At 35.7% G+C, this 27,080-nt stretch overlaps 1 long non-coding RNA gene across 1 annotated transcript in view; it reads left to right on the top strand.

Annotated features, from left to right (window-relative positions):
* LOC145523528 (uncharacterized) overlaps nt 1-27,080 on the top strand; it is a 256,078-nt gene that overhangs the window by 195,266 nt on the left and 33,732 nt on the right. Inside the window, exons 4-6 of the long non-coding RNA XR_014066679.1 lie at nt 11,138-11,263; nt 11,417-11,582; nt 13,323-13,402. This is a non-coding gene — a long non-coding RNA (uncharacterized LOC145523528). The remainder of the gene's footprint in view (nt 1-11,137; nt 11,264-11,416; nt 11,583-13,322; nt 13,403-27,080) is intronic.

Here is a 27,080-nt window from a genome sequence, read left to right as displayed (position 1 = left end):
ACTGATAACATTTGATACTTAAAAAAATCATGTGAGTATGCATATTATTTTTGGTTTTAAGAGAAACTATTAATGAAAGAAACAGCAAAATAAAGCAAATATACTTGGTGTAAATTTTAAAATTTTTACAATTTTATGTTAAAAAATATACTCTTTTCTGAGAGTTTCAAAATTTACAGCAAGGAAAAGTTAAATATTGTGTATGGTAATTTCCCAGGTGCTTCTAATGAAAAAATGGCTTTAATTAACAATGTCTGTAGAATATATGAAAACCCAGATGGCAGTAATATTTAGGGCCCTTTGAATCTGCTATATATTATTCATGGTATTTCATGTGTTTTTCCCCATTTTCCTTTAGCATTCTCACAGAATTTTTCTCTAAAAGTATCTATTCTCCTAAAGTCCATTCTCTGAAATTGTATTTGTCTTCAGCTATCACTCATGGCTTTGCTTAGGTGAGGCTCTGAGCAGTGGCCCGTTTGTTCAGTTTCTAATGGATTGCATATGTGCTTGTGTGGTTGGCTGCATTTCATGACTCCCCACGCGGCTGAATATCTTTAAGTGTTTGTTTTGTTTTGTCAAGAGCCAGGGGTATTTGTCTGTGGGCAGTGGGAATTGAGAGTAGGTGCAGGATTTAAGTGGTGGTATGATGGACAAGTGGTAAATCAGGAATCTGAAAATCATCATCCAAAAGGCATAAGCAGATACATTCTAGCCTGCATTACTACATGATGTGGTGGTGTAATAGAAGCTCAAATGGCTAGGGTCTTTTCACTATTCTGATACACAATAAAATATCAAATCTTCCTTCTAATATTTTCACAAGTCTCTCACATAGTGTTGTTACTTTGACCTAACACACAAGAAATATTTTGGTGAATTGCTTTTCAGTATCTAATTTGTGGAAAGTAGAGGAGCGTGAAGTGTGTGTGTGTGTGTGTGTGTGTATGTGTGTGTGTGTGTGCATTCACCCTTTATATTGTGTCATCTGGCTCACACATGTACTGTTGTCTATGAAAGCAGGCTCACTCAATTTTCTCATGACATTTTCTCATTTTTAAAATTTTGCATGGGATTAGCTTTTGAGTTTTAAATGTTAGAATGCATTCATGGTCCGGCTGGCTTCCTTTAGGACTTTTGTCCTGTGGATCAATGGAATTCTCTCTTATGTGTATAATAGCTCTTACCTTTAACAATCCTTTTAAAATCTCTCTCTGATATGTCATCTGAGCTATTTAATAGTGCCTATTGTACTGTCATATGCATGAACGTGGATTTATGAAAAGGGTCAGTCTGACAGAAGCATGGAGTCAAGATCCCCTAAAGAGATCCACAATACCATTAGAAATGGAAAGGGCAGTGAGGGTATTAGGGCAAATTTGGGAGTCATGCGGCATTCATCAATATAGTATAGTGAGGAACATCAAAGACTGTTGGAGGCAATGATGATCTTGTTCCTTTGAGTTCTTGTTCACTAAAACTGCACTGAACTTCCAGCTGAACACCAACCATCAGTTACTTCTCACTCTGCTCCGGAGATGGTTGGCAAAACACAAGTGAGTGTGAATTTCTGTTCTCTCCTTCAGCTCCTGTCAGTCCAAATTCTTCAAGGAAGATAACAGATAGGGGATAGAAGAAAGAAAACAGAGAGGAAATGGAAACAATGCATACTTAGGCAACTAGAAAATGCCTACACCATTCAGTAAAATCATGCTTTTCCTTTGGGTCAAGAGAACCTAGCTGGTAAAAAGTTTAAACAATTCTCGTTCCATAATCATTAACATCAGACTTTGAGTTAGCAGAAAAATTTTGAAAAAGTTTAAATAAGAATTATCCAAAATCAAGAGAACTTTTAAAATGGTATGAGAAATGGATACGGACTGTATCAGCTTTATGTTCATCCATCTGTATTAAAACAAAATGCATAAGGTAAGACAAATAGGCAATTCATAATTTGGAAATTTATTAAGTGGTCAGGAACAGAACAAGGGTGCCCACTCTCCCTACTTCTGTTTTAACATAGTATTGGAAGTCCTGTCTGCAGCAATCAGACAAGATGAGAAGATCTGTTTACTGGACTGTAAGACTTTATTAAGCAACAGTAATTAATACAATGTGGCACTGCCTCAGGAAAGACAAAGATAAATGAAATAAATCAGTTGCATAGATAGTCCAAAAACAGACCCACGCATACGTGAATACATGTGTTATAACAAAGGTTATATCTTTGTTGTAAAGCTGAGTAAAGAACAATCTTTTAGATTAATGATGTCTATACAATTTACACACAAATAGAAAAATTAGTATTATACCCCTGTGTTAAACATAAGGCAAACAAACAAAAAAAGAAACTTTAAGTAAATTGTATGTCTACTGTGAAAAGTAACACTGTTACTCCTATATAATAACATAAGAGAATGTTTCATGACCTCGCAAGCAGTAGGGAAGGGCTTCTTTAAAAGGACATAGAAAGCTTTAACAATGGAGGAAAAGGCTGATCAATTGAAGTACACTGAAATTTAAAATTCTGTCCATCAAAAGATACCATTGTTGTAGTAAAAAAGCAAGCTTAAAGCAAAAAATATTTGCCACATGTAGATCCAATAGAGGACCCATATCCAGAATATATAAAGAACTCTTAAAAGTCAGTTTTTCAAGACCATCAGCCAAATGAAAAAGGTAAAGAGAATTGAACAAGCACAGCACAAGAATTGGCCCACAAACTTACTAGTCACTAGGGAGATCCAAATTAAAACGCAATGATATGCAACTATCCACTCATCAGAATGGGCAAAATTAAAAGATTGCAAGGATATTTGGAAAAGACCCTGATGTTGGGAAAGATTGAGGGCAGGAGAAGAAGGGGACGACAGAGGATGAGATGGCTGGATGGCATCATTGACTCAATGGACATGGGTTTGGGTGGACTCAGGGAGTTGGTGATGGACAGGGAGGCCTGGCTTGCTGTGGTTCATGGGGTTGCAAAGAGTCGGACACGACTGAGTGACTGAACTGAACTGAAAAAATATGCATTCTCACATGTTCTTGATGACAATATAAACTGATAAACTTTGAAAACAGCTTGTCATCGAATATAAAAAGTGAAAGATATAACCTATAACTAAGACAATCCAGTCCTAAATAAATAACCAGTGTTCTGCTGATAAATGTTTAACTTTGAGTTTTGTTTTTATTGAATCTGCCCTGAAAGTCTATGTTTTTTTAATAGGAACAGTCACCCCATTGACATTTAATGTAATTACTGACAATTTTGTTGAAATCTATTGACTTACTAGATGTTTTACGGGACATGCTGTTTAACATTCTTTGCTCTATTCTTTAATCTTTAAAATTGATTAAATGCTTTTATTCCTTAATTATTTCCTTCTGCTGTTTGGAAATTAAACCCTCATTTCCTATTCTTTTAGTATTTTCCTGAGAAACTTCACAGGCACCATCCACTTACCAATGTCTATTATTAATTGGCATTTTTTCCTCTTCTGAGAAAACGCAAGGGCTGTAAAATACTTTAAATCTACTTGCATATTTCCAAATTATGTTTTTATATATTTTGTTGTTGTTGTTTAGTTGCTAAATCATGTGCAACTCTTTTATGATCCCATGGACTGTAGCCTGCTAGGCTCCTCTGTCCATGGGATTTTATAGGCAAGAATACTGGAGTAGGTTGTCATTTCCTTCTCCAGGGGATCTTCCCAGACCAGGGATTGAACTTGCATCTCCTTCATTGGCAGGTGGATTCTCTTTACCCTTGAGCTACCAGGGAAGCTCTGTCACATATTTTATTCCTGTTCAACTATATATTAATTTTACAGTTACTGTACTATATCTTCATATTTATATAGAGAGACTATGATACTAGAGATGAACCAATATGTATACAATGAATACATATAAAATGCAAATATAAAAAATGAAGATATACATCATATGTAGGTATACGTATAGTATATACTTTTTATTTCCTCCTGCATCTCTGAGTTTCACCTGGAATTATTTTTTGAAGAACTTCATTTGTTATGTTCTTTTGTGCAAGTCTTGTAATGAAGAATTGCAGTTTTTTCCTCAAAAATGTCTCTTTTTATCTTTTGTTTGAATAATATCATCTGTGGGTACAAAATTCTAAGTTAAAAAATAATACTAGCACTTTTAAAAGTAATAAATCTATAGTAGTAAATATTATTAAACAATGTAATTTCATTGTCCCCTTCCTTTAGTTGTTTCTGTGTAAAAGTCTGCCATTATTAATACTTGATTTTTTGGAGGTAATGTATTCTTTGTTCTCAGGTTGCTTTTTAACATTTTTCTCTGTTTTTGATTTCCTCAGTTTCCTTTTGTGTACCTAGATGTGGATTTATTTTCTTAACCTACTGTGATTTATAGTGCTTTTGACTTTATGACTTCATTTTTTTAAAGTATCAGTTATGGAAAATCTTTAGCTATTTCTTCTTCAAATATCATTTCAACCTCTTCTGTCTTTTCTGGAACTTCTAATGCATTTATGGTAGCCTTCTTCATTAAGTGCTCTTTGTCTTTCATCATGTCATTTTTATTTTCTTAATTTTCTTCTATATGAAACATTAATCAAAACGTATACATTTATAAGTGTTATTGTATTGAATCTGAATTCATACTTGATTGAGTGGTTTTGTTTTTTATTAAGTGCAATGAAATTTTTATAAAAATAAGGAAAGTGACAAATGGTTCACAAACACATTTTACTTTACAGTTGTATGACGTTTACTTCAGAGCGCATTGTTTTCCCAAGAAAGTATAGATACTGGTGAACTTCCTTTTATTCCAGTCCAACTCCATGTTCTCTTTCTACCATAAAGTACATTTACTACTTTGTGTTCTTAATGTTCGTGTGTCTTAAAATATATATAAATGCTACTATATTATATGTAAGAGTGTATATATAATACAGTCACTTTGGCAATCACATATATTTAAGACTGTCAAAAATACATATAGATCTAGTTTCTTCATTTTTCTGGTATATAACATTATATTGTTTGAGTCAAACACAATTATTTTATTGATTTAATCCCTATTCACAGACTTCTGTTTTTTTATGCTTATAAAATATATGAGTGAATAATTTTTAATTCCCTCCTCATGCCCCTGTATTAGGTATCTTTAGGGAAAACATTTCAAAGAGAAATAACTGAGTTAGAGGGCATGAATATTTTCAACATTTGCTAGATATTGCTGGATAATTGTCTGATTAATCTACAAAGTGGTGGTCCTAATTTACTTTCTGTATAGAAGTTCTTGTGTTAGCACATCCCTACCAAGACATACCTTGTCAAAATTTTTGTTTTTCCGAATCAGACAAAATGGAAATGTTATGTGGATATACTCTCACAGATTAGTAACCCTAGTAAGCATCTTTACATATCCTTATTTGCCATTGTGAATTATCCTGTAAATTGCCTCTTTGTAGCTTTGACCTCTTTTCTTTTTCTTTTTTAAAATATTGCCTTATAATTATTGATTTTATATCTTGAGTACTAAGCTTTTACATATTGCAAATTTTCTCTGTCTTTAGCTTATTAATGAATTTTATTTATGATGTATTTTGCTGGGAAAAGTATTTGACTTTGATATGGCCAATTTTTATTATCTATATTCTTTGAGTAGCTTTTTAAAGAAAATTTTACTATCTCCATATAATATAGAAATTTCCTTTGTACTCCCATCGTTTTTTCAAAGCATGATAAACTTACAAAATTACATTTAGATATTTATATATGGTTGAAATACAGTTTGTTTATTGTTCTGAGAACTTTTGAGTATCTACTTGGAGTTCAGCTTTCCATATGAATAGGCAGTTGTCCCAGCATGTTTTATTAAGTAGTTCAGTTTTTCTTTTGTGATTCTGAATGCTAATTCTTCTGATATTAAGTTTCTCTGTATATATGTGTGCCCATGTGGTTGTATATCTCTTGGCTTTCTGTTCTGTTCAGTGTTATTGCCTTACAGTATTAAAATCACCGTATTTTATAATGATTGTTAGTAGCTGGTAGGTTATATCCATTTTCTTTATTATTCTAGGAAATTTTCTTAGCTATTCTATATGCATTTTAAAATCTGAGCATCTGAAGCATTTTTATTATAGAAATAAAGATTCAGAAAACCACACATAACAAATTACAGCTTAATGAGTTACTGAAAGGCCTTATAACTGCATTAGGGTCAAGAAACAGAAATTTCCAGACTTCCCTACAAGCCTCTTTGTGTCCTTGCCTTATTACAGTCCTCTTCTTCCCCCTCAAAATAACAACTGTCCTGATTTTCATAGTAAGCATTTTGGGGGGAGGTTTCTTTTTGGTTTTATGACCCAATTGTGGATCCTAGACAGATTAATTTAGTCTTACCTGTTTTTATAAAAATTTAAGATTTCTTTAAGTTTCCCATTAAGTTACAGATTTCCCTTCATCCTTTTTATCCTTACAATTTACAGTGGACCTTTGAACAACATGGGATTAAGAGTGCCAACCCTCTGCATAGTTGAAAATCCACTATAATTTTACCTACCATTGGTTATCTTGTATTTGCACTTTGGATTAAACCAACCACAGATTATGTAGTACTGTAGTAGTAGTTAGTGGAAGATATCTGTGTGTAAGTGGACCTGTGCTGTTCAAACCCATGCTGTTCAAAGGTCAACTCTATTCAAGGAATCCTGGTGTTGGACATATAGCATTTCTCATGGATTGGGTTTTTAAAGTTGCATGCTCATGTAAGGGCTCGACGTGTTTCTGTGTCCTCTGAACTTTTGAAAATGTTCAGCTTGATCCAGAGGCTGGATCAGACTATGTTTTACTCTTTGGGCAGAACTACAAGTTACTGTGTTATTTCATCAGGAAGCACATAATGCCTGGTTGTGTCTCTTTTTAAGATATAAATAGCTGTAGGTGCTCAGAGTCTAGACATATTTGTTTATTAGGGAATACAAAATGATGATATTCTATGTCTATTATTTCTTTTCTACTTATAGTTGAAATAGTTTTATAACATTTATCTTCATCTACTATTTAGTTATCCAATCTTCCCTGATAGCTTAGTTGGTAAAGAATCTGCCTACAATGCAGGAGACCCCAGTTCCATTCCTGGGTCGGGAAGATCTGCTGGAGAAGGGATAGGCTACCCACTCCAGTATTCTGGCCTGGAGAATTCCATGGACTGTATAGTTCATGGGGTCACAGAGAGTCTGACATGACTGAGTGACTTTCACTTTCAGCAAAGGGAGAATATGTTTGATTCTTTCCCTTTACTTGCTAGTTTTCAAAATATTGAATTTCTTTCCTGTTATTATCTGAAGAGAATCAATTAGTTTTACTTTTTAAATACCATAATGAATTCCTAGACTTGGACATATTTAATAGATTTTAACCCATTGCAATTATTAGTCTTTTAAAAGTTGAAATTGTCCCATTTTTGGCCAGTAGAAACTGCCTAAATTGAATTTCTGACTGCATCAACATGACCTTCTATGTTTCTGGTGGTTATTTTTGGTCTTTGGTAGCAAAAATTGTTACAGATTCATCTCTTACATTTTCTGGTTCCTTTTAAATGGAAATGGGATTTCAAGAACACACTCGGATTTAAGAGATGTCTTTGCTCTTAGGCTGGCTGTTGTTTCTGAAACTCTTTAGTGGGCAGAATTAAGAATCTATTAAGATATAATATCTTTTTTAGGAAATTTGAGTAATTCTTTATGAATAAATCATAAAATCTTATAGCTAATATTATCATGACAAGAGAATATTCAGAGGTAAAATACACTGTATTTTTATATTACAAAAAATGTATTAAAGATACAATAATTTCAAATGATAATTAAACAAAAACAACTTTATGCTAATATATTAAAAATATACCTGAACCTAATGACTCATTCAAGAAAAATTACATAATCTAATTAGATTAATACTTAAGTAAAAGAATTGATGTTTAAATATGCTTTAATTTTAGGTGATTTTGCTTTTAATTTTTAAAAGAACAAGTAATTTCCATGCCATTTAATCTGTTATAGAGAAGAGAAAAATATTGAAACCTTCCTATTTCTAAAGATGAAATATTTATGAGTTCCTACTGTTATTTCCAAGTCAAAATCAAAACTACAGGATTATTTATTGATCCTGTTTTGTATTATATTTTTCTACTTTCGTTTACACTGGGAACCTTGAATTGCAAGGACCAAGGAGGGTGATAACATATATCATCATTTACTTTAATCCACAACAAACATACCACTGTCTCAAAATAACAATGATAACACATCCAAAAAATTATTGATCATTTTTATATGTTTTCCCATTTTCCCCCCTCATATTTTTTAGTGGTTATGCCATGTCTACCTTCTGTGAGCATGTAGCCATTTCATACTGTACTCTCTTCTGTTTGGCACTCATTTAGTCTTAGTTGTACAATTAATTATGTTTTAATGCTCACTCTCTGGTATTACATTGATGCTTCTCTAGATACTTTGGTGTCTGAAGCTTTTTCTCTAGTAGGTTCCTCAGGAAGTGTTCATGAGACTAATACGGTTCTTGCATCCTGATAAGTGGTTGTCTATTTATACTCAGGTCAATTTTTCAGGATGTAAAATCTTTGGCTCACTTTTTCTTTCCTTGAGTATCTTAAATATTATTCCAGTTTCTCTTGACTTAAGTATGATTGCCTTAAAGTCTAATACCATTTTATTTCCCTTATAAGGCAAGAGCCTAAAATATTGTTTTCTGTTTCTTTCAAATCCGGTGATGTTACCAGACTACTTCTTCATGTTAGCAATTGTAGGGCAATATTTTCACATCTGCTATATGCTATGTCATATATAATTTAAATTTTTATTTCAAGTAAGCTTTCCAAGTTACAGTTTTAGTATTTGTTTTGCACCTCATTATCTATATGTAGGATTTTTTTGCCTGCTTTCAACTTTTTATTGAATTATTTTTTCCCTGTTGATTTTTGATTTATAAAACTTTTCCCTCCTGTTTGTCTTAGGCATTATCTCTTGTATTTTATGCTATTGTTTCTTCTAATTTAGTTTTCATTTCTTTAATTTACATTTGTTCTTTATTGTTTTCTCTGGTTTCTGCCACTTCACTTCGGAATTATTGCACTTCTAGTTTTTGTTGCTTTTCTGTATCATATAATATTAATACTATAATTTACTCTGAAATAGAAGATTACAGTGTTTATCTGTTCTTTGAGGATCTCTTCCCAGTATCTTTTCATTTTTGGTTGAGATTTTACTCTGGTTTTTAATTTTCTTTCATCTTATATCAACTTTGTATAAACCTCAATCTTAATACTTATCTGTTGATTGTTATATGAATTTAGTTTTCATATACTTTTAAAAGAAGGCATGGTTAAGAGTGACTTTTCCTGGCACAGAGATTTTTGAGCTCTAGCTTTCTTAAGTAATATTCATATTTTTGAAACTGTGCTTGTAGCTTTTTTTTTTCTTGATGTTCTTCAGTTTTTCACATTATCTATGCCTTTGAAGGGGCTTCCCAGGTGGCACTAGTGGTAAAGAACTAACCTGCTAATGCAGGAGACATAAGAGACTCAATCTCTGGGTTGGGAAGAGCCCCTGGAGAAGGGAATGGCTACCCACTCCAATATTCTTGCCTGGAGAATTCCATGGACAGAGGAACCTGACCAGCTACAGTCCATAGTGTCACAAAGAGTTGGACACAATTGAGTGACTAACACTTTTACTTTTCCAAGAGGCTAGTGTGGCTGCTGAGAGAGAGTGAGGAGGAGGAACATCAGAGAGGGAGTGGGAAGAGAGAAGGTGGGGCTTTGTAGGCTATTGTCCAGTTTTTATCTTTTACACTGAATGAGATGGGAAAGTTTTAAACAGTACAGTGACATGATTCAAGATTTTATAGTAGCAGGATCACTTTGGTTGTTTGTTGAAAAGAAGACTGGGAGTAGACAAGCATAGAAGCAGATAGATTTCTTTGAGGAAGGTATACATATATGAATTAAATATATGTTCAATTTAAATTAGCCTTGAGTATGACAAAACATTTTATTCATAACTTTTTATGGTTTATATTCATTAATCACAATAGTCTTGATCTTCTGTGGGATAGTACATAGATACTACTGGGTTTATCAAGGGATATATTAGTGAATTGTTAACGTTATTTTTGTTGTATTTTTGAATAATTTTGCAGTTCAGAATTATAATTTTTTGTCTCTGAATTATGATGCAAGTTGGTCAGAATATAATTAGATAAACAAATTACATTTTACACATAGTTGGACCTAATTACAGTTTTTAAAGCTTTCCATCTCCCTGCCTAAATCCTGGTTCTTCCTAGTTGTATTTACTCTTTGGGTCTCTGCCTTTTGCAGTAGAGGCTTTCTGCAGGTGTTTGTACTGACTGCAAGCTCTGTATACTTGGGAAAGATTGGGTGGTTGTGGGTGAACCCAATTTTTTGTGGGCTAGTTAATTGAGGAGCCTCAAGGTCCAGAGGTCTTGTCTCTTGATATGGTCAATTCAGTGGGAAGAACCTCCCATTTGCCTTCCCAGAGTGTATAAGCTTGACTGCTAGTGTTTACGTGGCTGAACCAGAGGTTAGAGCAGGGACTCCCAATATTTTTATGAAATGTTTCCTGAATCCCTCTGATTTTATATGGTAACCTCACCCTTGACTATATCTGGCATGTCTCAAATCTGAGATGCTCCTTTTGGCTCTCTGCAGAGAATAGAGCTCCATTCTTCTACTGGGGGCTTCCCAGGTGGTGCTAGTGTTAAAGAACCCACATGCCAATGCAGGAGACATAAAAGACACAAGTTCAATCCCTGGGTCGGGAAGATTCCCCTGGAGAAGGGCATGGCAACCCACTCCAGTATTCTTGCCTGGAGAATCCCATGGACAGAGGAGCCTGGTGGGCTACAGTCCATGGGGGTGTTGCAAAGAGTCAGACTTGACTGTAGCGACTGAGCATGCAGCACTTCTGCTGGAGGAGGAGAGTGGTAGTCTTCTAGTTAAGGGCATCCGAGGATCTAATTACATCCTAAACAAACTTTCAGCTACTCCTTCATTTTTTTTTAATATTGTCAGTTTCACCTCCGCTCCCTCTCCCCTCAAGGTTGAACCATTTGAAGCTTCTGCCGTACAAATTTGGTTACGTATCAACTTTCCACAATGCTCACTGAAGATTCAGCTTTCCCTTGTGTTGAAAAATCACTTGCACTTATCCTTCTGCATAAATTTTGTATTGTCTTCTTTCCCATTCCCTTTGTTTTTATGACATAATTCCTTTAAATATACCTGTAAGGTCATTATAGTCATGTAGGAGAAAGTGGGGTTAAATCTGTACGTCCAGTTTGCTGTATTTACCCTGTTGTTCTCCTTTACTTTCTTTGAGGCATGTGGCTACACACCCAAACTGTGAGATAGGCCAGAAGCCATGCTCATCACTTAACAGATGGGAAAACAGAAACATACAAGATCAGCAGAATTGCCCAGTATTGCAGAGCTTGACAGTAACAAAACTGAGGAAGAATGAGGAGTTCTGAACTTTCAAACTTTCGGTAAGATTTGTCATTCAGTTACTAAGTTGTGTTCAACTCTTTGTGACCCCATGGACTGCAGCACACCAGGCTTCCCTGTCCTTCACTATCTCCCAGAGTTTGCTCAAACTCATGTCCATTGATTGTGTCAATGATTCTGTCCAATCATCTCCTCCTTTGTCATCCTCTTCTCCTCTTGCTCTCAATCTTTCCTAGCATCAGAGTCTTTTTCAATGAGTCAGTTCCTCGAATAAGGTGGCCAGAGTATTGGAGTTTCAGCTTCAGCATCCGTCCTTCCAATGAATATTCAGGATTGATTTCCTTTAGGATTGACTGGTTTGATCTCCTTGCAGTTCAAGAGACTCTCAAGAGTCTTTTCCAGCACACAGTTCAAAAGCATCAATTCTTTGGCTCTCAGCCTTCTTTGTGGTCCAACACTTACATCCATACATGACTATTGGAAAAAACATAGCTTTGATTATACGCACCATTTTTGGCAAAGTGATGATTTACCCCCTTTCCACAAGAAAGCTATTTGTGAAAGAATAACAACAAAAAATAGATCTAGATTGTCATTCCTTTCTTACATTGCATTGATACCAACAGTATCAATTCCTAAACATCAGTTCATGTATCCACTGCAGAAAAAAACACGAGGTGTTTATTAAAAGTATATAATGTCAGATACCACAACAAACCTACTGAATCAGAATCTTATAGGGAGGGCACACAATATTAGTTTTATTTTGTAATATGTTTCCCAGTTGCTGATGTGCAGGAAGGTTGGAAACCCATGGGACTGTATAATTCCTTAAATAATGACTTTTACAGATTTTTGTGAATTTGGACTTATTTCTTTGTGCTTCATTTCTTCTCTAATTCTGTCATCAAATAGAAGGTAGGCGATATTTACAATGTGTGACTTTAGCTTGTCTTCTTTAGCTACCTATTAAGTCTCACAATAGCAATGGGTTCTAGTTTAGAATATCCTTTCAATTGAAATTTGGAAGATAATCCAAAGATTTTCATTTTCATACATGGAGTCAGCCAGTGCTTAGCACATATTGGATTTCATAATCAAGAAGGCTTTACCAGTTAGGATGTATTCGGTTTACCAAGACCAGTTATGATTCCTACACATAGGGGCTTGTAGAATTCTATAAAATAATAGATTTTGACCATAAATGATTTTACAAAGTTTTAAATCTAAAAGTGTTAGATGTTGAGTAATTTGACCTACCTCCCAGCCTTTGAAGGGGTCAAATTAATTAACTTTTCATTTATTTGGTACTGATGACTGCAAATTTTAGGAAGTACAAAATAATTTGAATGAAAATAAGGATAGGTATGAGATACTGTCAGTGAAAAGGGTGTATATTTTAATCAAAATGATAATCAGGCATGTGCAGTATAGTGCACTATAGGGCTAAGATGAGAACTCATATAGTATCTGGGTCAGGTAAAGGGACAGTGAAATGCCAAATGTAGAAGTGATTTATTTTTCTTAGTTTTAATGCAGTTGATTTAATCTGGAGACCATATGTTTTAGTTGTTTTAAAATTTTCTCTCTTTTTCTGGAAGAAAGAAAGAAAGTGTTAGTCCCTCAGTTGTGTCCAACTCTTTGCAATCCCATGGACTGTAGCTCACCAGGCTCCTCTGTCCATGGAATTCTTCAGGCAAGAATACTGGAGTGGGTAGCCATTTCCTTTTCCAGGGGATCTTTCCAACCTAGGGATTGATGCTGGGTCTCCTGCATTGCAGGCAGATTCTTCACCATCTGAGCCACCAGGGAAGCCCCTCTCCTCCTGGAAGAACATACCAAAAAACTTTATGGAATGAAGGTGAGAGATGGCTGAAACTTTTCATTTAAACCAGGAGCTGGACTTTTCTTAAAAAGACCAGACAGTAAATATTTTAGATTTGAAGGCTCTTAGGTCTCTGTAGTAACTACTCAACTTCACCACTATGAGAAGTCTGTTGGGTATAATATGTAAACAAATGGGAATGGCTGTGTTCTGATAAAACTTTATTTACAAAAATAGACCATTGTCCATGTGTTCCAGTTTGCTAACTCTTGCTTAGACCCTTTTTCATTTACATGTATTTTCTTTTAGTCAAATTTAATTAACTTTAAATATGAAAATTAATAAAATTGGACTAAAATACACTGGTAAATCAAATAGCAGAGAAGATTAAAAAAATCTGCATCATTAATAACCAAGGTTTCCTTGAATTACTACCAAGTGCTGTGACTATTACAGAAACCCCCAATTTTGTGATAGAGTTTCAGGTAGACGATGCTGATTAATTTTGCCTATTTACTTGGCTTTGGGATGATACATTTTGAATTTTATCTTAAAGAATAAAACGCTGAAAGTTCATACCTATTTAGTGTTTTTCAATATTCATAGCTTTAGCTAATATTATTCAAATGATTTAATGACAAAACAGCTTTAAAATAGTTAATAATGAAGGTGTATTTTCCTTTCCTGACTTTTAATGTCATTTCAGTGCGTTTTAAAAATTTGTGGGAAGAAAATATTGTCAGGAGAAAGCTCATCATCAATTTGCCACAGCTGAAACCGGCACAGCTGGTGAATGAGTGTTTTAATGTATTTCTAGATTAAGCAAGGCAGTTTAAAGAAAACATCATGCAAAAATTCAATCTGCTATGGGTTTAAAATAAAGTCTTCATCTGTGTTGTGGCAGAAAGAATAGCTACCTTATGTTTTGTCATATTGTAGTGGATTATCTTTAATGAAGCGTATATCCCCCACAGCATTATTGTGATATTTTGTGTTTGTCTTGGTCTGCACTAATGCAATGGTTTAATTTTAGTGAACAAAAGAATGGATTTTACTCTTAGTAATGCCATGGCAGGTTTCTTTCTGAAAGTTGTAAATTAAAGCAATTCACACACATTTAGAAGCAGACCTTTGTTCTTGATTTCAGTGGGATCTCATAGCAATGATAATGCAGATGTCTTGATCTCTGAAAAATTCTAAGAGGTCTTCACAAAGGAAACCATTCGTAGTGTTTTTTTTTTTTTTTTAAAGCAGAAGGTAGTATGATTCAATTTGAAAAGGAGAAAGAAAATCCATCCATCCATCATCTTTCTTCTATTTACATATTATTACCATCTATTATCTCTCATTCATATTTCCATCTACCTGCCTACTTACTAACATACCTACCTACCTATCAACTTTCTGAACTGTGGATATTGTCTTTTCTCTTAATTTCCACCCTACACTTTCTGTTCCTGAGGATTTCTCTCTTTTCTATATCTCTTTCATCCTTCGGAATGCCTTCCAAGGATTTTACTTAGCTCTCCTACCCTTCTTAACAGTCTGCTGCCTTGCAGGAGAAGCTCCTGTGCATCTCAAACTAGATCTTTCTCAGCTCTCCTGCCTCTGCCATAGGATTTGGCATTTTATCTTGTGTCCTGGGTAAAGATCTAGGGGAAGAGGAAGCTGATGGGACAGACTTACTCTGTGTATGGTGTTCCTAGTGATCCTAACTTGTTATACCTGCCCATACTTAGCCATTAAAAGGTGATAGAAGTTTGGCTGTTTTTTCCTTATTCTATTGGGTTGGCCGTAAGTTTGTTTGGTTTTCTCCATGAGATGGCTCTAGTAGTGCTTTAGTTGTCTTTAACTTCACTTGAAACAATTTTGTTAGATTGTACTGTGACAGCTGTCGTATCAGTGTGCACTTAAAAAAAAATCAATATTGGTGAATTTCTGTGTAGCCATTTTAATATTGACAATGGAAGAGAAAATCAACATTTTTGGCATGCTATGGTTTATTATTTCAAGAAAGGTAAAAATACGGTAACATTTACTATGTGAGGTAAATTCCTTCTATACCTAATTTGAGAGTTTTATCATACAAGGAAGTTGAATTCTCTCAAATGCCCTTCTGGATCTATTGAGGTGATTATTTGGTTTTTATTTTTCGTTATGTTAATGTATCAAATTTATTATTTTGTGTATTTTGAGCCATCCTTGCATCCTAGGAATAAATCCCACTGTGGATATTTGAGAGTCATGTTATAGTGGACCATGTTATATGTTTTTAATGTGCTAGTGAATCTGGTTTGAAGAACTTATATCTATCCTGATCAAACTATTTCAAAAGATTGAAAAGAAAGAAACATTCCCAGATTTATTCTGTTAAGCCCCATCCCTGTAATACTAAGATTTGCAAAGACACTACAAGAAAAGAAAATTACAGGCCATTATCTTTGATGAATATAGGTGCAAAAATCCTCAACAAAATATTAGGAAGCTGAACCAACAATACACAAAAGGATCATACACCATGACCAAGTTGAATTCATCCCAGGGTTACAAGGGTGGTTCAACATGTGTAAATCAACCGCAGTGATATACCATATTAACAGAACAAAGGATAAAAAACATGATTATCTCAGTAGATGCAGAAAAAGCATTTGGTAAAATTCAACCTTCTTTCGTAATAAAAACTCTCACCCATGTGGGTGTGAAGGAAACATATCTCAGTATAATGAAAGCGATTTACAAGAAACTCACAGCCAATGTAATAGTCAATAATGAAAAGTCGAAAGCTTTTTTGCTAAATTCAGGAACAAGACAAGGATGCCCACTCTTACCAGCTGTATTCAACATAATATTGGAAGAATTCACCACAGCAATCAGATGATAAAAAGAATACAAAGTATCCAAATTGGAAGCCAAGAGGTAAAACGGTGCTATTTGTAGATAACATATGTTGTTGTTCAGTTGCTCAGTAGTGTCAGAATCTTTGTGACCTATGGACTGCAGCATGCTTCCCTGTCCTTCACCATCTCCCTGAGTTTGCTCAAACTCATGTCCACTGAATTGGTGATGCCATCCAACCAGCTCGTCCTCCGTTGCCCCTTCTCCTCCTGCCTTCAACTTTCCCAGCATCAGGGTCTTTTCCAGTGAGCTGGCTCTTCACATCAGGTGGCCAAAGTATTGGAGCTTCAGCTTTAGCATTAGTCCTTCCAATGAGTACTCAGGGTTGATTTCCTTTAGGATTGACTGGTTTGATCTTCCAGTCCAAGAGGCTCTCAAAAGTCTTCTCCAGCACCACAGTTCAAAAGCATCAATTCTTCGGCATTCAACCTTCTTTATGGTCCAACTCTCACATCCATACATGACTACTGGAAAAACTATAGCGTTGACTATATGGATTTTTGTCAGCAAAGTGACATCTCTGCTTTTTAAAATGCTGTCTAGGTTTGTCATAGCTTTTCTTCCAAGGAGCAAGCGTCTTTTAATTTCATGGCTGCAGTCACCGCCTGCAGTGATTTTGGAACCCAAGAAAAAAAGTCTGTTACTGTTTCCATTGTTTTACCATCTTTATGCCATGGAGTAATGGGGCTGGATGCCATGATCTTAGCTTTTTGAATGTTGAGTTTTAAGCCAGCTGTTTATGATACTATATGATACACTACATAGAGAACTCTAAAATCTCTACCCAAAACTATTAGAACTACCAAATCAATTCAGCAAGATTGTAGGATACAAGAGTAATATACATAAATGTGTTGTATTTCTATACATTAATATTGAAATATCAAAAAGAGGAAACAAAAAACTCCCTTTTAAAATGGCATTAAAAAATAAAATCAGTTCAGTTCAGTTCAGTCACTCAGTTGTCTCCTACTATTTGCAACCCCATGGACTGTAGCACGCCAGGCTTCCCTGTCCATTACCAACTCCCAGAGCTTACTCAAACTCATGTCCATCAAGTTGGTGATGCCATCCAACCATCTCATCCTCTGTCGTCCCTTTCTTCTCCTGCCTTCAATCTTTCCCAGCATCAGGGTCTTTTCCAATGAGTTAGTTCTTCACATCAGGTGGCCAAAGTATTGGCACTTCAGCTTCAGCCAATGAGTATTCAGGACTGATTTCCTTTAGGATTGACTGGTTTGATGGAAGTCAATCCTAAAAAAATAAAATACCTAGAATAAACACTTAGCCAAGGAGGTGAAAAATCTATTTGCTGAAAACAATGAAAGATTGATAGAAGGAAACTTTTTGTTTTCTGCATAGTTTGTAGTTCTTTTGTTTCTCATTTCCTTTATTGTTGCCCTTTCTTGTGATTTGATTTTTTTTCCCGTAACTTTTTTGTAACTACGATAGGTTTTTCAATGTGGCTACCATGAGGTTTTCATAAAACTTTTTATCATTATGATAGTCTAAACTGATAACAACTTAACTTCAATTGTATATAAATTTTCTACACATTCTCTAATAGCAAAATCAGTTTTTAGTCAATGAGTAGCTGCTGGAGTCCTGCTCCAGCTGGTCCAGGGGTTCCCTCAGGATGGATGGCATCGGCGAAAGGATGAGAAGACACAACAAGTCTTGGTGTTTCCAAGTGTCTTCTGACTTTATTGTTTTTAAGACAGCTTTTATATTTTTGTGGTACATAGAAACAAATGTAAAGTATAGAGTCATACCAAATCAGTTTAATGGGTCAGCAATTTTGACCTTTATCGAAACCAGGATACCATTTGCATATCTTAATTACCAAAGTTTCAAGTTATCTACATCAACTTCCGGCCTGGAGGCCTGCTAACATCTTGTGACTCTTTATTGATAAGGATTGATCAGCCAGAACACTTTTGTATCAGCCACAGTAGATTATGACAAAGAAAGAATTCATTAACAGAAAGTTTCAAAGTACAAAGTAAAACCTGTCTTCGGTAATCTATCCTATGCCTTGAGCTTAACAGAAAAGAATGTGGTCCCATAAAGTCATAGAACAGCAAGCTGAAGGTCAGCTCTAAGTAAGAATCATCAGTTAAATCAACAATTGTCTTATTATTTGTATTAAAGCTAAACTTCTATTTATAAATCTCTAACTATTATGCTTTCATTATATAGGCTAAATACGTTAAGAGCAAAAACATAGTGAGTAAATATAAACTAAGTAACAGTTTCATAGAACAATATTTCTTATATTTCCTAATAAGCCTTTTTTCCTACGAAGGGTTTTGTGCCCATTGGGGCTTTCTGTGCTGAGGCTGTCAATACTGTTTTATTGTTAAGGAGCAGTCATGCACATTAGCTCCAAAGACACAGGTATATTTATTAAACAAACCAATATGCCAGCAAGAGGAATTTGGATTAGTATACTCTATATCCTAGATAATTTTATTAGGGTGTTACCGTTCAAGGGCCTTGTCAATTGAGGTTTCAGATTGATCTATTTTAGAAGAGAATCAGGAAAAGCCTTTTGTCTAAGTCACAGAAAATAAGAAGAAGTTTATTGTAGCAAACATCAGAAAGACAGATATCATCTTTAAGGTGAGTGCTGAGGCAGCCTTCCGAGAATCCCTGAGGCCTGAGAAGCTGTGCTCGATCAGTCCACTTCCTCATGACTCTGTCATGGGTGGGATCTCGTGAGCTGGATTCCGGCAAGTAGCCTCTGTTTATTCAGCTAATAACTTATATTCTAAAATTAAAAAAAATAAATCCCACATCTTCCTCTTGTAAGGCAACAGAATTGAAGGTTAAAAAGTATAAAGAGAAGTTTGTGAAAGATATATCCACTAATGTCATCTGATATGTAGAATAAAGGTGAGCTTTTTGTTAGTTTTTAAATCTACACATATACTCATCTCTACACTTTATGTTTTTAATGTTAGAATTTACTTTTTTATATTGTGGATCTATTAACCAATTTTTGTGGTCATAGTTATTCTTAATACTTTGGTCTTTTAACTTTTGTACTGGTGTTAAAAGTGATTGACTTACCATTCTTACAGTATTACATTATTCTCGTCTATGTCTATCTGCTTCTCTGCAAATTTTTCTTCTCTTTTTCAGTATCACTTTTATTTTATTCACATTTAACTTTTAATGAAATACTCTGTTACTGATCCTTCTGTATATCTACTTTCTCTTGTGGCTCTTAAAACTTTCTCGTTTTTAAAATTGCCCTTCTTTCAGTTTCTTTCTTGCGTTCTGCATATCCTTCCAGTTTTCTGGTTCTTTCTCCTATGAATTCCCCCATTTCTGTTTTATGTTCTTTAACAACTGCTATTGCTTCCTAAGGAGTGTTTTTTAAAATGTTCATTTGGGAGTGTTATGTTAAAATTTTCATCTGCTTCAAAAAATTTTTTTTTGAAGAGTTTTCATCAGTTGTTGAAAAATTTAGTTACTCATTTTCATCCTTTGCTTGTATGGAACCAGACCAAATTATTTTATGTTATGCATTTGGAAGCATGTGGATTTTCCTGAACTAGTGATAGGAGATTATTTTAGGTTGGATTTGAATTGGAAAAGGACTCAAGTTTCATAATTCAAGTCTTCCCTTCTCTGTAGCCTGAGTCAGGTATTAAAAATATAGCCCGTCTTTCTGGGTGTCACGTCTCTGACCCTCAGAACCCAATATGATTTAACAAGGCACCTGCCTCCAATTCTGTGTTTTCCACATCTCCTCAGAGCCTTTGACTTACACTTTGAGGGATTTACTTTACTAGTTGTTTGGCAGCACACATCAAGATTTTCTCTCTTCACTGCTCTTACTGCCTCAGGAATTCTGTTTGTTTATTCAGGGGCTGTTCTAGAAGTTTCCTTTTGGTGTAAGGCTGTCTCCTTCTGGCAACAGTGTTTGTGGAAAATTTCTGAAATCTTTCTGGTTTAAGACCAAGAACTTCCTATTTTATACTGAAGCCCTTTTGCCTCTTCCTCTGGTTCTATTCTGCTTGGCTGTATCTTTAGTATTTACCCAGAATCTGGAGTTTATTGGTTTTCTATGTTTCCTAGTTTGCTTTTGACCATCTTACAGCATTTCCTATTCATGTGCGGTTCTGTCTTTCTAGGGTTGAATATTTGCTGATGGTTTTTTTTTATCTTTAGTCACCTTTTATAACCCTAACTTTTTATTAGTCCCTCTATATATGTTAACTCGAAAGTTTCTTTTCTACTCGTATGTATTCTGATTCCTCTATCTAGGGTTCCCTGGTGAGTTTTGCTACTTTGAGAAGTTTTGGATAATGCTTATAGATGTCCAGTAAATTTTGAGTTTTCTCTGTCCAGTTCAGTTCAGTCGCTCAGTCATGTCTGACTCTTTGCCACCCCATGGACTGCAGCACGCCAGGCTACCCTGTCCATCACCAATTTCCGGAGTTTACTCAAACTCATGTCCATTGAGTTGGTGATGCCATCCAACCATCTCATCCTCTGTCGTCCCCTACTCCTCCCACCTTCAATATTTCCCAGCATCAGGGTCTTTTCAAATGAGTCAGTTCTTTGCATCAGGTGGCCGAAGTATTGGAGTTTCAGCTTCAGTATCAGTCCTTCCAATGAACACCCAGGACTGATCTCCTTTAGGATGGACTGGTTGGATCTCCTTGCAGTCCAAGGGACTCTCAACAGTCTTCTCCAACACCACAGTTCAAAAGCATCAATTCTTCAGTGCTCAGCTTTCTTTATAGTCCAACTCTCACATCCATACATGACTACTGGAAAGATCATAGCCTTGACTAGACAGACCTTTGTTGGCAAAGTAATGTCTCTGCTTTTTAATATGCTGTCTAGGTTGGTCATAACTTTCCTTCCAAGGAGTAAGTGTCTTTTAATTTCATGGCTGCAGTCACCATCTGCAGTGATTTTGGAGGCCCCCCCAAAAAGTCTGTCACTTTTTCCACTGTTTCCCCATCTATCTGCCATGAAGTGATGGAATCAGATACCATGATCTTAGCTTTCTGAACGTTGAATTTTAAGCCAACTTTTTCACTCACTTCTTTCCCTTTCACAAAGAGGCTCTTTAGTTCTTCTTCACTTTCTGCCATAAGGATGGTGTCATTTGCATATATGAGGTTATTGATATTTCTCCTGACAATCTTGATTCCAGCTTGTGCTTCATCCAGCCCAGTGTTTTTCATGATGTACTCTGCATATAAGTTAAATAAGCAGGGTGACAATATACAGCCTTGACATACTCCTTTCCTGATTTGGATCCACTCTGTTGTTCCATGTCCAGTTCTAACTGTTGCTTCCTGACCTGCATACAGATTTCTCAGGGGGCAGGTCAGGTGGTCTGGTATTCCCATCTCTTTCAGAATTTTCCACAGTTTGTTGTGATCCATACAGTCAAAGGCTTTGGCATTGTCAATAAAGGAGAAATAGATGATTTTCTGGAACTCGCTTGCTTTTTCGAAGATCCAACAGATGTTGGCAATTTGATCTCTGATTCCTCTGCCTTTTCTAAATCCAGCTTGAACATCTGGAAGTTCATGGTTCATGTCCTGTTGAAGCCTGACTTGGAGAATTTTGAGCATTACTATACTAGCATGTGAGATGAGTTCAATTGTGCGGTAGCTTGAGCATTCTTTCGCATTGCCTTTCTTTGCGATTGGAATGAAAACTGACCTTTTCCAGTTCTGTGGCCACTGCTGAGTTTTCCAAATTTGCTAGCATATTGAGTGTAGCACTTTCATAGCATCATCTTTTAGAATTTGAAATAGCTCAACTGGAATTCCATCACCTCCACTAGCTTTGTTCGTAGTGATGCTTCCTAAGGTCCACTTGACTTCACATTCCAGGATGTCTGGCTCTAGAGGAGTGATCACACCATTGTGATTATCTGGGTCATTAAGATCTTTTTTGTACAGTTCTTCTTTGTATTCTTGCCACCTCTTCTTAATATCTTGTGCTTCTGTTAGGTCCATATCATTTCTGTCCTTTATTGAGCCCATGTTTGTATGAAATGTTCCCTTGGTATTTCTACTTTTCTTGAAGAGATCTCTAGTCTTTCCCATTCTATTGTTTTCCTCTATTTCTTTGCATAGATCACTGAGGAAGCTGTCTTTTCTCTCCTTGCTATTCTTTGGAACTCTGCATTCAAATGGGTATCTTTTCTTTTCTCCTTTGCTCTTCATTTCTCTTCTTTTCACAGCTATTTGTAAGGCCTCCTCCGACAGCCATTTTGGTTTTTTGCATTTGTTTTTCTTGGGGATGGTCTTGATCCCTGTCCCCTATACAATCCACTTCAAATAACTCTGTGCCCTATTTTTGCTAAAAAGTAATTTTTTCAGTGTTATGATTCCCTTTGCTCCATGGGATTTTTAAGAGGAGAACTGACAAGAGCTGATTCTTAAAAGCTATCATACATCTTTTGGGACCAAACTACTTGCCCTCAACTTCATAGTGAGAAATTGTGAGTTATGACAGATTGTACAGAATCATATTCAAAATCACTAAATCCCCTCTAAACATTCATACATTTCAGTGTGGTCCTATGAAAGAGTTACCGACTAATGGTTAGCAAACTTTTTAAAACTTTTAAGTGATGTCCTAAATTTAATCTTCCATTAGTGGTCAAGAACATTCTTTGTAATTAAAGAATGTAATTTAGCTTTCAGTGTATTCTTTCATTTTAGCACTTAGAAAATAGCTTAACATATGTATGATCCAGAGGACTTGTTATGAACTGAATGTTTATATCTCTTTAAAATTGTTGAAATATGTTGAAATCATAACATTCAATATGATGATGTTACGTTTGCGGAACTTTGGGAGCCCTTGTGAATGGGAGTAGTGCCCCTGTATGAAGAGACACCAGAGCTTGCTTTCTTTCTCATACTCTCTCTCCCCTCTTCCTTGTGAGGATACAACAAAAAAATGGCCACCAGTAGAATGGGTAGGGCTTCCCAGGTGGCACTGTTATAAAGACCCCACCTGCCACTGTAAGAGATGTAAGAGACATGAGTTTGATCCCTGGGTTGGGAAGATCCTCTGGAGAAGGGTACAGTAATCTACTCCAGTATTCTTGCCTGAAGAATCCTATGGACAGAGGAACCTGGCGGGCTACAGTCCATAGGGTCGCAAAAATTCAGACAGGATCTGCCAACACCTTACTCATGGACTTACCAGCCTCCAGACCTATGAGAAATAAATGTTTGCTGTTTAATCTCTTCACTCTATAGTATTCTGTTATAGCAGCTGAAATTAAGAGTGTTAAATAACAAATGTTGAATCTTGTAATCTATTTACAGCCTTTTTATTCTTGCTGCTTGATTTGGTACAAGTTTGACTTTTAGTTCTATAAAATTTTTATTTAAAAATAAAAAGTTGGCCAAAGTTGCTCTGTTGTGTCAAATGACTAATGACATTGATAAAACTAGTCTTAAAATAAAGTAGTATAGTATTATAATTAAAGGGACACATAGAAACATAGTCAGACAGAATACCTGGATTCAATTCAATTCAGCTCCATCATTTACTGTATGACCTTGGTAAATTAATTAACCTTTCTGAGTTCAATTTCCTCCTTTGGGACATGAGGATAATAATGACTATCTCTTGTGTTGTTAAGATGTGTGAGATAAGAAATATCAGTGCATGATAGCTCTTTTGGGCTTTGTGATTTACATCAGTGACAGAGATCTTGGCTTGACATTCTTTGCATTTTTTAACCATGGTGACATAGACCCCATGGACACAGGATCCATTATTTTCCAGGTTTTTTGAATGCCTTTCTAGATGTTAAGGTATCGTTGTAGATGCTGGTGATGTAGCAGTGAATCAAAATATCAGCATTTATAGACTTCTAGGAATATATCTATCGGAGCTTTTCTTATAAAATGTTATTAAATAAAAAAAGATATATTTATTGACTCATGTAATTGTAAATCTGAAATTCAGGCACAACTGGATGTGGACCCTCAAGGTATATGATTAGGTTTCTCATTCCTCCATTTTTAAGTTTTTCTTTCTATTAAATTGACTTCATTTGTAGACTAGCTCCACATGATTGAAAAGATCGTGGCAGCAGCATAAAGCTTCTGAGTTCTTATATATAGTGACCTTAGAGGAGCTTCATAGGTGGCCTCTGATTGGCCCTCCTCAGGCTCTGTAGTTTCTTTGAAACCATTTCTGGGAAATGGAGTATTTGGATGATTTGTTCTGGGTGTGGCCCCTTCCCTGTACCCAGAAATGAAAAGGAGAAGATAGAAGTTTAGGGACTGTTTCCACTTCAGCCTCATGGAATGAATTTCCAGTAGGAAAGCAGGCTTATTGTTGGAGAAAACTTAAGATAGACTGTCAAGCTATTACAGTTTAGTTTAAGTTTTAAACTATGTGTATCAAAGTTAGGCAGTGTGGGCTGATAGAATAATTTATTTATATTAGGACTCAGACTCCTCATGCTAATTTGCAGTTGTCAGTGGAGTTCTAATTATACTTTTGTTCTAAAATACCAAGGCTATCTTTTAAAATTCAAGATTGAAGAAAGTAGTCAGATGGACATTAAATTTGTGAAGGAAGGAAGATGATGAAAAATGAATGATAGTCTTAGACTAATTCATCAGTATAATTGCTCTTTGTTGGGATCATTATTTTCATAAATCAACATGGTTTTTATAAGTGTTTATTGAGTGTACCATTTATATGTGTGGTTTCTTGGAAGATATTTGAGCTTGGCTATCTGTGTTGAATAATTGAAATTGTGTGACTTTAAATAAGTCAGTGTCTCGGGGCCTTTGATTTATCATCTGTAAAACATACTGCACTATTCATTAATTCATTTAGCACATGTCTTGGTTACCTATTTGCTACCTGGATCTGGATGTGCAGGGCATAAATCAATAAAAAAGTCAAAATAGTTTTTCCAGCGTATTGATAGTATTTTTGTGGGGTTAAGCTAATAAGTAAGTATATATAAAGTATAACATTGAGTGGTAATAAGTACTCTAAACAACATAAATATAAAGCTCATAATGGAAAGGATTGTATCCTGCTTCTGCATTTCTATATCCCTAGTGCCTCCAACAGTGCCAGGACATAGGAATGCTCAATAAACATTTGCTGAGTAAATGAATGAACTACACGAATTGCATGCAAATCACCTACACTCATTATCAAGGATGAGTGCACTGAAGAGATTAAGAGACTTTAGAACAAAGAAATCCAGTGAATACTCCTACTTGTCTAAAAACAAAGAACCCACTTGGGATGGTTCAGTTTTAATGCATCCACTTAGCTAGATTATGTACCCAGCTATTTAGTCAAGTACTAGTCTAGATTTTTCAGTGAAGGTATTTTGTAGATGTAGTTAGCACCTAAAATCTGTTAAACTTAAATGAAGGAGACAACTCTTGATAATATGAGTGGGACTCATCTGGTCTGTTAAAGTCCTTGGGAATGAAAACTAAGATTTCCTGAAGAAAGAACTGTGCCTCAGGACTGTAACACAGATATGCTGCCTGAATTTTCTGCCAGTGAGTGTGCCCTACAAATTTGTGACTCAAGACTGCACCCATCAACTCCTGTCTGAGTTACCAGCCAGTTGACCTGCTCTGCCATTTGCCAGCCTATACATCTTGTGACCTTGTGATTCAGGTATGACCTAAATCAAATCCCTTATGATTATACAGTGAAAGTGACAAATAGATTCAAGGGATTAGATCTGATAGGCAGAGTGCCTGAAGAACTAAGGACGGAGGTTTGTGACATTGTACAGGAGACAGGAATCAAGACCATCCACAAGAAAAAGAAATGCAAAAAAGCAAAATGGCTGTCTGAGGAGGCCTTACAAATAGCTGTGAAAAGAGAAGTGAAAAGCAAAGGAGAAAAGGAAAGATATACCATTTGAATGAAGAGTTCCAAGGAATAGCAAGGAGAGATAAGAAAGCCTTCCTCAGTGATCAATGCAAAGAAATAGAGGAAAACAATAGAATGGGAAAGACTAGAGATCTCTTCAAGAAAATTAGAAATACCAAGGGAACATTTCATGCAAAGATGGGCTCAATAAAGGACAGAAATGGTATGGACCTAACAGAAGCACAAGATATTAAGAAGAGGTGGCAAGAATACACGGAAGAACTACACAAAAAAGACCTTCATGACCCAGATAATCACAATGATGTGATCACTCACCTAGAGCCAGACATCCTGATATGTGAGTCAAGTGGGACTAAGGAAGCATCACTACGAACAAAGCTAGTTGAGGTGATGGAATTCCAGTTGAGCTATTTCAAATTCTAAAAGATGATGCTGTGAAAGTGCTACACTCAATATGCTAGCAAATTTGGAAAACTCAGCAGTGGCCACAGAACTGGAAAAGGTCAATTTTCATTCCAATCGCAAAGAAAGGCAATGCGAAAGAATGCTCGAGCTACCGCACAATTGAACTTATCTCACATGCTAGTATAGTAATGCTCAAAATTCTCCAAGTTAGGCTTCAACAGGACATGAACCATGAACTTCCAGATGTTCAAGCTGGATTTAGAAAAGGCAGAGGAATCAGAGATCAAATTGCCAACATCTGTTGGATCTTCAAAAAAGCAAGAGAGTTCCAGAAAAACATCTGTTTCTGCTTTATTGACTATGCCAAAGCCTTTGACTGTGTGGATCACAACAAACTGTGAAAAATTCTGAAAGAGATGGGAATACCAGACCACCTGACCTGCCCCCTGAGAAATCTGTATGCAGGTCAGGAAGCAACAGTTAGAACTGGACATGGAACAACAGAGTGGATCCAAATCAGGAAAGGAGT

This window comes from Giraffa tippelskirchi, chromosome 10 (genome assembly GCF_054371585.1).
Source record: "Giraffa tippelskirchi isolate mGirTip1 chromosome 10, T2T-mGirTip1v1.2.pri, whole genome shotgun sequence".
Lineage (NCBI taxonomy): Eukaryota > Metazoa > Chordata > Mammalia > Artiodactyla > Giraffidae > Giraffa > Giraffa tippelskirchi.
Note: the sequence above shows the minus strand (reverse complement) of the source record. Positions and strands in the feature narration are given on the sequence as shown.